We start from the raw sequence: 13,464 nt of genomic DNA on the forward strand, positions 1-13,464 counted from the left end.
CCTGCGCAGCCACCTACCGCCCCCGGCTTCGGGGCGCCTCGGACCCCCTGGTTTTTCAGTGCCGGACACCCAGCCAGCCTCTCAGATGTGTTGCTGGTGGAAATGACACGCCGATTTTGTAGGGAAGCGTGGCCATATACGTGTGTGCTGGTCTGGGTTCGTCTTTTAAGGGTGGATTTGGAAGAGCGGGATGAAAAAGCACAGTATTCCTAAGGCGAAGTGCACCCTGGGTTTAAATGCTAGAAATGAGAACAGATCAGCCAACACTGGTGTAATGCTTTGCAAACTGTAAAATAGATTCCTATTACTAATTATTCAACATTAAAATAGGAAGCCACGCCCAGCCTGCTTGCTCAGTGGTTGAGGGATAGCTCCACCTTATGAACTAGGAGGTCACAGGGTACATGCCTGGGTTTCGGGCTCAATCCCCAGTGTGGGCAATGGGCCTCTCTCATCATTGATGTTTCTATCTCTCTTTCCTTCTCCCTTCCTCTCTGAAATCAATTTAAAAAAAAAACCCCAAACATATATATATAACAAAAGAGGAAGCCCCAAACGAACCAATGGTCAGATGGGCCAGTTAATCTGTTTCCTGTGTTATTCTTGGGTGCAATGGATTCAGTGCAGCATTTTCTATTCCGTTTATCGAATGACGCTGGAAAGAATCGGAAGGGCTTCTAGGAGATGGCACGGTACGGCTATGTGGCAGGGGTCCTCAAACTATGGCCCGCGGGCCACATGCAAATACAAATATTGTATTTGTTCCCGTTTTGTTTTTTTATTTCAAAATAAAATATGTGCAGTGTGCATAGGAATTTGTTCATAGTTTTTTTTTTTAAACTATAGTCCAGCCCTCCAACGGTCTGAGGGACAGTGAACTGGCCCCCTGCTTAAAAAGTTTGAGGACCCTGTGGAGCTACAATGTAAGCACGGGGACACAGGCTTCTGAAAATGCTATGCAACAGTGCGTATCCGTCAAGCCTCGGAGAAGCACAATTCCGGCTGCTGAAATTTAGGGCGGGTCGATACAGATGATGAAAATGTTCATATCCTGGAGAACTTGGTGTTTGTTTTTGCTAGTGTTGGTATTTTATCAACAGGACCATTAAGTTCTTGATAAGATGAGGGTGGAGTAAGTTTTGCCCAACCAGTGATGAAAATATGTATTGGCCGTTGTACTGAGAAAGGCAGAAAAGGTAGCCAGCGGTGCAGGCTGGGTAAGAGAGTCTCCGGAGCTAAGGAGCCGAAGTTGAAATCCCAGCGTGGCTCAGGGGTTGAGCATTGACCTATGAACCAGGAGGTCACGGTTGGATTCCCAGTCAGGGCACATGCCTGGGTTGTGGGCACGATCCCCAGTGTGGGGCCTGCAGGAGGCAGCCGATCAATGATTTTCTCTCATTATTGATGTTTCTATCTCTCCCTTCCTCTCTGAAATCAATAAAAATATATTTAAAAAATAAATATAAAATTGGAGAGAATAGCACAAGGTTGTGTGGCACTTAATTAATATATGCAAAACAGTGCCCAGTCCATAGTAAGCAATACATAGGCCCTCGGTATTTATCATTATTATTATTGGCAATGATAGTATTTACCAAAAAAAAAAAAAAAAAAATAGGGCCAGAAATCAAGATTTAGGGGGAGGACTTTATTTATTTATACATATTTTTCACACTTATAGCAAGGATTACTATCGAACTCCACTCACTGGGCCAGGGATCCTTGTGGTGTCAGTGGAATATTTGCCCCTCACTTAGCACACGACCTCCGCTTGTAAGCCCATCGGCCACCAGTGGCCTCAACACCAAGCTCTCACAATGTGCTTAAGGAGGAGACCTTGACTAGTCTTGTCTTCTTTTCTCCTGTTTATGTTGTTTGAATCCATGCACAGCAGGTAGATCTGGCCTTAATTTATGGTGCACTGGCCCCAGAATGCTGGGGTCCTCTTCTGTTGTTGGCTGAACACTGACATGTGCTCCTACTCAAATTTTGGCTAATTATGTCTGCTTCAGCCAACAGCCCATAATGGCTATTATTATTATTATTACTATTCACACAGGTTAAGATGGTTAGTCATATTGTTAACCATACTTATTTTCCTGACCTAATTGTCCTACATTTATGTGGTATTTTGCATTTTCATAATGCCTCATCACCACTAATTGTATGGGGAGGTCTGTGTAAGACAGGCTTACTTAGAGTTGTTCGCATTTGATGATGCCTGTGCTCATTATAAACACAATAAAGTATATGTTCTAGTCTAGATTAATAGCAATATTTAGGAAGATGATTTATCTACCTCATATCTCAGTTCCAAGACATACAAGTTGGACTAGAATTGTAATTGAGCAGATATTCTTGCCTCCTAGTCTCATCTTTGATGCCTGTGGAGGCCCTATGATTATCACCTGCCTTTTGCATGGGCAGAGGTGAACCTACCTCAACGAAGTGGGATTTGAGAAAGCGTAACAGAGGCTTCCCTTGGCCTCCTAAACCCTTATATGTGGTTGCCTAAAACTCTTCAGTTAGAACTTTATTCCTGTGGCTTAAGCCAAATGAGAAATTTAGTTCCTGCTAAAACTAAAATACTCTTCAGAGAGATAACAGACACATTACACTCTATCATTCATTACACCTCAGGGTGAATGAATTAGCTAAATTCTTCTCTGAATGAAGTTTAATCAGTGATGGAGACCAAAAGAAAAAATAGAGAAACAGGACAAAAAAGAAACTTGGAGGAAACACAGTTGCTTGCATTGAACAGAGAGGGAAAGATGGGGAAGGAATCTTTAAAAAACAGAAGCAAACAAACAAACACTGTCATTAATATTTCCCAAGAGATAAAAGATACTGCATCAGTAAAACATGAATGTTATGTCATTTTTTTAAAGCACCATTTAGAGAGCATTTAGAAATCAAGAATAATGAAAACAGAACTATAAAAACAACACAAAAAAGGATGAAAAGCAAACTTGAAAAAATTTCCCAAAGACTAGAGCAAAAATGACATAGGGATGAAAACTTGGGGGCGGGGGGGGGGGGGGGGGAGGTGAAAATTAGAGGGGCCAGTCCAGCAGACCCAACATCTGAGTAATTGAAGAGACTAGAGAGAGGAAATCATCAAACTAATAATCCAATGTAATTTTATAGATCTTGAAGGATGAGTATCCAAATTCAGAGAGTGCATTAAATACCAGAACAACGACTGCAAGCAGACTCACCCTAGTGGCCATCGTGGTAAAATTTCAGAACACCGGCTTCAGAGAAAGATCCTATAAAACATGTCACGAGGGAGAGGAAAAATAGGAGTTCATACAAAGAATCAGTAATTATAATGAATTACACTTTTCAACAACAACATGGGAAGTGAGAAGGCGTTGGAGCAAAGCCTTCCAAATTCGAGGTACAAGAATTTCAGTCTAGAATTCTGTTGTTCAGGAACTGTCAGTTCAGTGTGAAGGTAAAATAGCTCGTGTCAGATGTGCAAAGTATTGAAAACTTTTCCTGCCGTACACCCTTTCTAAGGAAGCTCTCAGAAGCTGTGTTCCACCGAAGCTCGAAACTCGGGGAGTAGGCCAAAGGAGAAAATGATGAGGGAACTAGATAACAGGGCCCCCCACAAGATGGTGATGAAGGAAATTTCTAAGATAATGGTGAAGCAGAATCCCAGCATGACAACTACTCCTCAAGCTGTGAGAGCAAGCAACCCGCCCAGCTTGGAGCAGGTCAGAAGAGATTTCCTCAAGAAGATGAAACGGAGAGGTGGAATAGCTATGAGTTTGAGTAGATTTACAATAGAGGAGTAGAGTTTGATGTTGGGTTAATGATAAATACAAAGAAAACGAAGCAAAGAAAAAACCCAGATCGTTATTATCACCGAGAGAAAAAAATATTGTGCAGGAACAAGTAATCATAGTTTCCATGGCTCAACTGTAAATAGCGTTGACATAACCATAATAATGTAAACACTGATCTAATTAAAATGATGGTATTGCTCTTTTGAGAAGATGAAAAGATGGATGTGTGGTGGAGATGGAGATAGGGGAGGGTGTGTAAGAGAGAGAGAAAACTAAATCATCTGTAATGGGAAAACATTAGATATTGCTTAAAACAGATATCAAGAAGTGACACGCACATTATTTAAAGAAAGGAAGTAATAAAAGAGTCCACTCAAAGTTCGGAAACAGGTTGCCTGTGTGGAACAGGAAATTAGGAGTTTTGGAGAAAGAGAAGGGCTTTCATCACAAACCTTGTAAAACCTCTTGAATAAACAATTTGCTGGTGTAACTGATATGCCCCAAGTTTGTTTGGCCTAGGAAGAAACTAGAGGCAAGAAATCATTTTTGGTGCTTTCTAAAAAGTTTAGACACAAGATTATAAGGGTCAATAACTGTGGGAATAGGAAGGAGATGGTAGACTTGAAAGAGGAGGTGAGCGCAACCAAATTGTGTAAGTGATTAAATATAAGAGTGAGGGAGAAGGAAAAGTCAAAGATATTGGTGGAGTTTCTAGCTTGGATGAGAATAGGTGAAGATTCCATTAATTGAGATAGGGAATATGAAAACATCTATATGTATAAAAGCCTAAGCGACCTTTATGACCGAATGATCAAACGACCACTCCGGTCGCTATGATGCGCACTGACCACCAGCGGCCAGATGCTCAATTCAGGAGCTGCTCCCTGGTGGTCAGTGTGCTCCCACAGCCAACCTCTCCTGGCTGGTCGGCCAGCCCCAATCAGCCCGATTGGTGGTGGGGCCAGCCGGCCAACCTCCCGCAGTTTCTCCCTCTGGCCAGCCAGCCCTGATCGGCCCTGATTACTGGCCAGGCCCAAGGATCCCACCCGTGCATGAATTCGTGCACCAGGCTTCTAGTAGAAAAATAATGAGATGAGTATTTTTTTTGGTGTGGTTAGGTTTGATTACCTATATGATGACATCTATGGGAATATGTCTCAGTATGGATCAATAATTTTGGATTATTCAGTCAGGGGAGAAATCTGGGCTAGAAATAAAGATTTGAGAGTCATCTCTTAAAGATGTTCATTGATTAACCACTATTCTGTATACTTGAAACTAATGTAAAATAATATTAAATGGCAACTGTAATTGAAAAATAAAATCTAAAAAGAGATGACAATTGAGATATAGGAATAAGTGATGAGATAGTTCAGTGAGATAATATAGTGAAAGAAAAAAAGAGAGAATAGATGTAAACTTGAGGATTTAAGGATTGGCATATGGAAGAGGAATTCATTGCAAAAGAGCAGCCCAAGAGGTGGGCAAACATTGAGAAGAGGTTCAGGGAGAGTGAGTTTCTAAAGTTGGGAGGCTGGTTCAGATAAAAGGGTGAGCTGGCACAGGCTACTGTCTTCATCACCTGAACTCAACCCTACAGCTGCCACAGAAACAAGAGAGAAGATAGATCTGATAGATCTCAGAAACGTAGGTACAAACTGTGGACACTCCTTGGCGAGTACGGCAGATGCCTCTGGTGCATGGTGTCGCCTTCCCTTGGCCCACCTCTGATTGCAGGGGCCAGTGGGCAGTTCCATCCAAGTTCAGGCTGACCGCCTGGTGACAGCATCTCACCTCAGTCTCATGCTCCCATCGAGAATTTCTGCCACCAAAAACTCTGTGTGGGAGAACCTCCTCCTCCCAAAAGCACGAGGGGGATGAAACCCGTGGGGCAACTCTTAGCCAATGGAGGATGGAACCTGGTGGATAAGTACCCAGGGTCCTGTCTCTCTGGTGGGAAACAGTTGTAGGAAGTGTTCTGGACATTTCTCAGGACGTCCCAGTGGGATTGAGTGCCCGCTGACCACAATGGTAACCTCAATAGCCCTGTTAGGCTTTTCTTTCATTTTTTACTCTCCCCATTTCCTCACTTCCTGACTTCCTGGGATTTGATGTAAACTACTTAAAATCTACTCTTCGTCCCGAGCTCTTCTGTTGAGGAAACCCACTGTGTGTGGGAGTTAGAGTGGAAGAAGCCAGGAGGGGAAGGCCAAGAGCCACAAATCGGGTATAGACTTAGGGAGATACACCTTCACCCGTTAGGCTAGAAATTACAATGAAGGAAAGCATTCCTGAAAGTGAGTGGTGCCCTAGTAGGTCCACCGGCATATGACCAACCGCCCCCCCGCCAAAAAAAATCCCAAATATAGTGGCCTAAAGACGTTTATTTTTTCTCTTTCAAATAAAAGAAGTTTACCTAGGAGGATCTCAGGGCTATATGGTACCCCCAGCACTGCCATATTAAGATCACTTCCTGGCCCCATAGCGGTGCTAGAGCTCCCCTTACCAATTTTGGGGATAGTAGTGGGAGGAATCAAGGGGAAAGAGGTTACCTTTTAAGCTTTTTAATCCTTTTTAACAGATCCTTTCTGAAAGTTCCACACTTCTGCTAAAATTTCATTGGCCAGAACTTACTCAACCTCACCTAGTGGTTGGGAAAGAAAGGGGAAATAATAGTGTTTGATTCTGAGTAACCACCAGAAAAAGGAAAGTACAAAATATTATTGTCAGGCTCAGTACAATATATATATATAGTGCTCAATCCAGTGGAATGTAGGAAAAAAGAAAAATATGTAAAAAAAGAAGCATGAAAAAATGGAGAACATAAAATAGACTCTTCTGTTAATTATAATAAACTAGAGGCCCAGCGCTCGAGATCGCACGAGACCCAGACCCACCGCACCACCATAGGACTCCATACCCGCTGCGCCGCGAAACCCATCAATGTACCTCCTAGTGACTGGTCGTTTGGTCATTACGGTGTTACGGCCACTGGCCTTTTATAATATAGATGGAAATTGGTCCTTAAGATCATCTAGTTAAAAGACCTCACTCTATAGATGAAGAAAGTGAGGTCAGAGAGCATGATAGCCAGTCACACCCTCATGTAGTCCTCTCCCACAGTGTACCAGGTGAGATTACATGAGCAATAGAATACAGCAGAAGTGTTGATGCTTCTGAGATTAGGGTATCAAGGATAGTGCAGCTCCTGTCTAGTGGCTCCCTCACTCCTGGATCATGGACTTTGAAGGAAGCCAACTATCATATCATAAGCAACCCTACAGAGAAGCCCACATGGTGAGGAACTGGTGCCTCTTGCCAGCAGCCATGTGAGTGAGCTTCGAAGCAGGTCCTTCAGACCCAGTTGAGCCTTCAGATGACTGCAGCTCTAGCTGACATCATGAGTGCAACCCCATGAGAATCTCTGAGCCCGAGCCAGTTAAGCCACTCTCAAATCCCTGACCTACAGAAACTTGGAGATAATGCTTGCTTGTTGTTTTAAGCTACTAATTTGGAGGTAATTTGTTAAGCAGCAATACATAAATAATAGGGAGTGTTTTTGTAACTTACTCGAAGTCACAAAGCTAGTGGCCGATTTCCAATAAGAGCAGAGGGTTCCTGACTCAATGTTCTATTAGATCCCATTATATTCTGATGTACCTTGGACTTCTTTTGTCCTTGGACAAAAAAAAATCCCAAATATAGATGGGATTAGGCAGTCAGGGGAGAAATCCCAAATATAAATTGGAGGTGTTAATAACTAAAAATTCTGTTTTTTTCATAGGCAAAATAACATGAAAGCTGGGCCACTCTTCCTCATGGACTGCAGAATACGATTCAGTAAGGTAAGTATGTACTTTGACCTTGCCATGGAGTAATGCATAAGCATTTCTATCTTCTTGCTACAATTTCTGGAAAGATAGAGGTGACTGATTCAATAGTGTGCAGTAGCTTAGTGATAAAATCAGAAATGTAACTTCTACTTGACTTCTTTTAACCACTCCACAAGAATGACATAGAGTGCGCAGTGTTATTCAGTCATGTAAATGCTTCAGTAATTCTGACCTTCCTGTGCAGCGAATCAGTGACAGGGCCTCGTGCCTGCATTTCTGTCTGTTGTCTCTAAATGGAATATTCAGAGGAGGGCAGATTGCCAAGAAGGCACTTTGTGGCTTCCATTTCCCTGCTGCAGAGTCTCCGATCTGGACGCACAGGACTATTGTGTTAGCGTTTTGTGTGACCTGTGACTTACAGTTTGGGTCTCAGTTTTTAAAAACATAATCATACAACATTCTTATTTTTTCCTTCCTTAAGGATATAGCTAGAAAAGTAGGGGGGTGGGAGTAGAAAATTGGGTTAGGGTTTAACTAGAACATGGATGGTTTTAAAAGTTAATTTCAAGTGTTGTCGAGGCTCCGATTCTATGAACTCGCACCAACTTTTAGATATATTTCCAATTATTCCTCATTACAGTCAGCAAGTTAATTTGCTCTCATATATTCCCAGCATGAGGGAGATTCTTGGATGTTTACATATTTTTTTCTCACTGTACTTGAAAAAATAGATTTGTCAGCTCTCCCCAGTATCACTTATTCTCTTGAGAGTCATAGGAAGATAATTTTCACTCCCTTGACATTTTAGCACTTACACGCATGCACACACATGTATGACCAACTTATACTACAAAAATATTGTTAACTGAACATAATTTTGAAGTGTGGGTTCTATATTTTATCTGGAAACCCTGCCATTTTTTTAACCTAATAACCTTTTTTTTTTTTTTAACATTCAGTATTCGTTTTATTAGTTTCAGGTGTACAGCACAGCGGTTAGTCAATCATATACTTTACAAAATGATCCCCCTGATGTTCCCAGTACCCACCTGGCACCATTTGTTACAATATTATTGACTATATTCCATATGCTGTACTCTGCACCCCATGGCTATTTTCTAACTACCAATTTGTACTTTTCTTAACACAATGCCTGATAAAGACATTCTAAAAGTGCCACTTGGATTTTCTTGCCACCTGTAGGTGGCAGTCTAATCAAATAATTTCATGAGAGCTGCTTGGCAAAGCCAAGTTTAATACTGTATTATTTATCCTATATTGTTTAATAAGACTATTAATATTAAAAAATATTTGTAAGAATACTAATTTTATATAAATGAAGTTTTCACAAAAGAGAGATAAATTTTGAAGTTGCTAAAAACAAAATAGAATTCAGCCCTTATTCCACAACCCACCATCAAACAGATTCAAAGCCCCATGTGGTCCAATTCCAGTAAGCTACCATGCCTTTTATACTTTAATGATATTTTCAGAATTCTTTAATTTTTCATGATATTGTAAATAGGATTTTTTTCTTATATTTTCTAGCAGACTACTTCTGATGTGTAAGATAGCTATTGATTTTTGTATGTTTAATTTGTTTTAGACCATACTCTATAGTTTAAATAGTATTACTATAAATACTCTTGGATTTTATAATACACAATTAAATTATCTGCAAGTAATATACTTTTCTTTCTTTTAAAATATAGCAATAAATCTTTTTCTACTTTAAAACAACTAAATACAGTTACATTAAACATAAGTATTAAGAAGAAAAATAATTATATTGATGCTCTTGAAAACCTTTTTCTAAAACAAGGTTTCCTTATTCACTCAAAACTATTATTATTATTATTATAACAGTTTAATTCTATAATCCAAAAATACAGCCATAACCTTGTAGTCATATTTACATGTGAATGATATAATATAGAACTACATAAAAATAGGATCTCAATGATCAGTTGCTTCCACACTCATGCACGCTACCCCCTGCCTATTCTGCTAAGAGGGCTTCTTTTTATCACAGAAGTCTGTCTGCTTACAAAGCCAATGGGTAAACATCCCCGTGAAATTCAAAAAAGTCCCTCAGTAACTTATTCTTTTGTTGTATACTGTATTCTAGAGAAGAACAAGTATGGTTCTTTTGAATTTCAATGCAATAGTCTTTGATTTTTTAACAGAAAAGTTATATCCCTTTCTGGTTCCTACTATTATTCATTATCTTTTGAGCTATGACAGTGAACTTAGCACCACACAAAACAGGACACAGTCCCTTTCCATGCCTCATGTTGTGAAACCACCTAAGAATTAGGATCTATGAAATCATGAGTTTTGAAGGTAACACTTTTAGGTATTTTAGTTCACAGGTATCTTAATGTGTGTTGATTTATAAGCTATAAAACCGAGTGAAAGTTAAATATTTGAGGAATAAACGCTGCACTAGGTGGCACTATTTGGTAATATGCTACTTACTGGAGCCAAACGAACCTGGGTTCAAAATCCCCACCTGACGCAGCTCAGGGAAAAAATCTTCATCTCCTTAGTTCTGTTTTTTCAAATCCTGACTTCTGCCTCCAGCCGCCATTCATTTCTTTCAGAAAGGTGAGTTGTCTTTCCTTTCTTACCTTCCCTGCACTCCTCCACCCACTTTAATTTGGCTTCTGTCCCCTTAGTCCAGAAATGACTCTTCTTCAAGTCGCTCATGCCCTGCATGTTGCCAAGTCCAGCGCATACTTTCCTGTCTCCATCTCATGCTCCCTCTCAGCAGCGGTGTTGTCCTGGAGCTGGGGGAGGGGGAGGGGGGTCATGGTACTTGGTAGCGAGCGGTTTGTGTGCATCTTTTTCCAACTTCAAGTTCAACCAAGACATATTGGTAGCTTGGAATTAGCCAAGGGGAGAGTATTTATACCATGGAAATCAGCAAATGCTACCGATCAGCCTTTTCCCCACCACAGCCATTGGTTAAGCAATGACTCGCACACTGTGGGATATAGGTAATCATGTTTCCCTTCACAGAACCCTCTCTCTCTTTTTCTTAAATCAGTACCACTCTCTCCTGGTTTCTTTCCATCTTCTCATTGGCTCTTCCTCTATCCAACGCTACATGTTAGCACTCCCCAGGAGCCAGTCCCAGGCCTCTCTTCTTCCTTTCATGTACTAGCTTTAAAAATAATCTCACCATGCCCTGCTGGCGTGGCTCAGTGGTTGAGCGTCGCCCTATGAATCAGGAGGTCACGCTTGGATTCCTATTCAGGGCACATGCCTGGGTTGTGGGCTCGCTTCCCAGAGTGGGATGTGCGGGAGGCAGCCAATGATTCTCTCTCATCATTGATGTTTCTATCGCTCTCTCTCTCCCTCTCCCTTCCTCTCGGAAATCAACGAAAATATATTTTAAAAAATAATCTCACCAATTTCCATGTATTTAAACATTACCATTATGTTGATCAATTTGAGATTTGTATCTGCAGCCCAGGGCCTACGCTCTAAGATTTAAATTCAAACATCAAACCACTTAGTTTAACTTGTACTCAATTTCTTACAGACATTTCAACCTCAAGGCCAAAACTAAGTTCCAGATTTAACTTCCTAAGTTTTTCCCTTTATCTGCTCCATCCCAACATTCTCCAGTCCAATAAATGGAACTGCCATTTTATTTTATTTTATTGTATTATTTATTTATTTTATTTTATTAATTTAATATTTTATTTTATTTTATTTTAGTTTTGTTTTATCCTCACCTGAAGATATTTTTCCATTGATTTTTCGTTAGGGAGAGTGGAAGGAAGGGGGAGAGACAGAGAGAGAGAATCATCAATGTGAGAGAGACACATGGATTGGTTGGCTCCCGCACACGCCCCACCAGTGCTGGGGATCGAGCCTGAAACCCAGGTACATGCCCTTGACCAAATCGAACCTTCAGTCTGTGGGTCAACACTCTATCCACTGAGCCAAACCAGCAAGGGCTTACTTATTTTTTTAAAATCCTCACCCAAGGATATGTTTCTATTGATTATTTTAAAGACAGAGGAAGGGAGAGAGACAGAGAGAGAAAAAACCCCCCACAAAACTTCAATATGAGAGAGAAACACCGATCAGTTGCCTCCTGTACGTGCCCCGACCCAGGATCAAACCCACAACTGTTTGGTGCACAGGATGACACTCCAGCCAACTGAGCCACTGGCCGGGCAAAGACAGTTTAGTTTTAAAGGACAACAGTGAGACTATGGCAGTTTTTTCAACAGACACTATGGAAAAAAGATGATGGAATAATTTCTTTATTGGTGGAAGAAAAAATGTTATAAAAGATATCACTAATGATTTTACCTACACCAAAAATGGATTTGTTGTCTACCATCTCATACTTATGACTATTTATGGGTGTCCTTTGGAACAGTCTCTTTTAAAAATATATTTTATTGATTTCAGAGAGGAAGGGAGAGGGAGATAGAGATAGAAACATCAATGATGAGAGAGAATGATTGATCAGCTGCCTCCTGCACACCCCACACTGGGGATCGAGCCCACAACCTAGGCATGTGGCCTGACCGGGAATTGAACTGTGATCTCCTAGTTCATAGGTGGACACTCAACCACTGAACCATGCCGCTTGGGCTGGAACATTCTTTAGCACTCGGAATTACTTGGCCTCACACCATCTCATCATTATATAATTTGTGGCTCACAATTGTGTGGCATAAAGATCACCTGTGCCAGCTTATGCAGACTGGAGCCTGAGTCTCCTTTCAGGTGATGCCTACTTTTATTCTCCACCGGTTTGACTCTGCCATCAATTATAGCGTCAATATAATCTTCTCACCAGGACTTGACATTGCTGTGACCCTATTAGCAAGAGCGCTCTGCCTGTATATTAGAAATACTACTGGTATTGGAAGCTTCTATTCTAATTTCTATAACACGATATTGAATCTTAGGGATTTGGAGTTTTGTCACAAACTGTACACCCGGTCATTTTTCTTCGTGGCACGTTGGAATTCCCTACACTCGCAGGGGAGAGGCGGAAGGAGTTCCATCATTAGGCAGCAGTGCCAGCATCGGGCTGCAGGCTCCTTCCGTGTGGTTTAACTTACCTAAACATGGCGGAGAGGGTTTATAAATGTGTGTCTTCGTGCCCCCGCGGATTCATCGCTGGTGAAACAGAGCAGTGGGAACTTGCTGCGGTCACTGTGCACATCCTGTCCTACCTATGGCGTTTGGAATGAGCACCCAGTCTACCGGATGCCTCACCTCTCTCCCGGAACTAAGGAGACACCAGCCAGCAGCACATACCTAGTCCCTGACCATTAGAATGAACCGGTTGCCACTCACCATCCCTCCAATGTCCCATTTAATGTTCCATCCAGATCTGTTCTTCTCAAGTTGCTTGAGTACCTGTATTTTGTGTTTGTTTTGTTTTGTTTTCAGGTCACTGGTTCCTGGGGTGGGTGCCTTCGGACACCTCGTGCTTTCTGGCCTGACTCCTGTAGGGACTGCAATCTGTTCTTACCTCTGCCTTGATTCCCTGGTACTGATTTCCTTTAAAGAGCCTACCTCTGAAATACTCAACATCCTCAGAATCTATATTTCTACACGTGAAATATTTAACATCTCCACTCTGCTCCCCCAAACCCTGCCCCTGGCCCTCATTTCTAGATCAGATACCTTTCAAGGTCTGCATTCTGGCCTGGATCTGGACTTGATTACTCATTCCTGTGTTTTGACTTTATCTCTTCATTTTCGGTCCAATTTTCCTCACAGTTTCCCCCAAGTTAGTGCCAACTGCTATGTAACATTTCCAGCATGCTGCATGATGAACCTCTAACCCCCTGCTT

General features: G+C 41.4%; 1 non-coding gene across 1 annotated transcript; it reads right to left on the reverse strand.

Annotated features, from left to right (window-relative positions):
• Nucleotides 1-1,673: 1,673 nt before the first annotated feature.
• On the reverse strand, nt 1,674-1,826 carry LOC139022289 (small nucleolar RNA SNORA62/SNORA6 family). The gene has a single exon (XR_011473664.1). It is a non-coding gene; the product is annotated as a small nucleolar RNA SNORA62/SNORA6 family (small nucleolar RNA).
• Nucleotides 1,827-13,464: the final 11,638 nt, after the last annotated feature.

Source organism: Myotis yumanensis, unplaced genomic scaffold (assembly GCF_028538775.1).
Source record: "Myotis yumanensis isolate MYYU_CA2020_CCGP unplaced genomic scaffold, mMyoYum1.0.hap1 SCAF_13, whole genome shotgun sequence".
NCBI lineage: Eukaryota > Metazoa > Chordata > Mammalia > Chiroptera > Vespertilionidae > Myotis > Myotis yumanensis.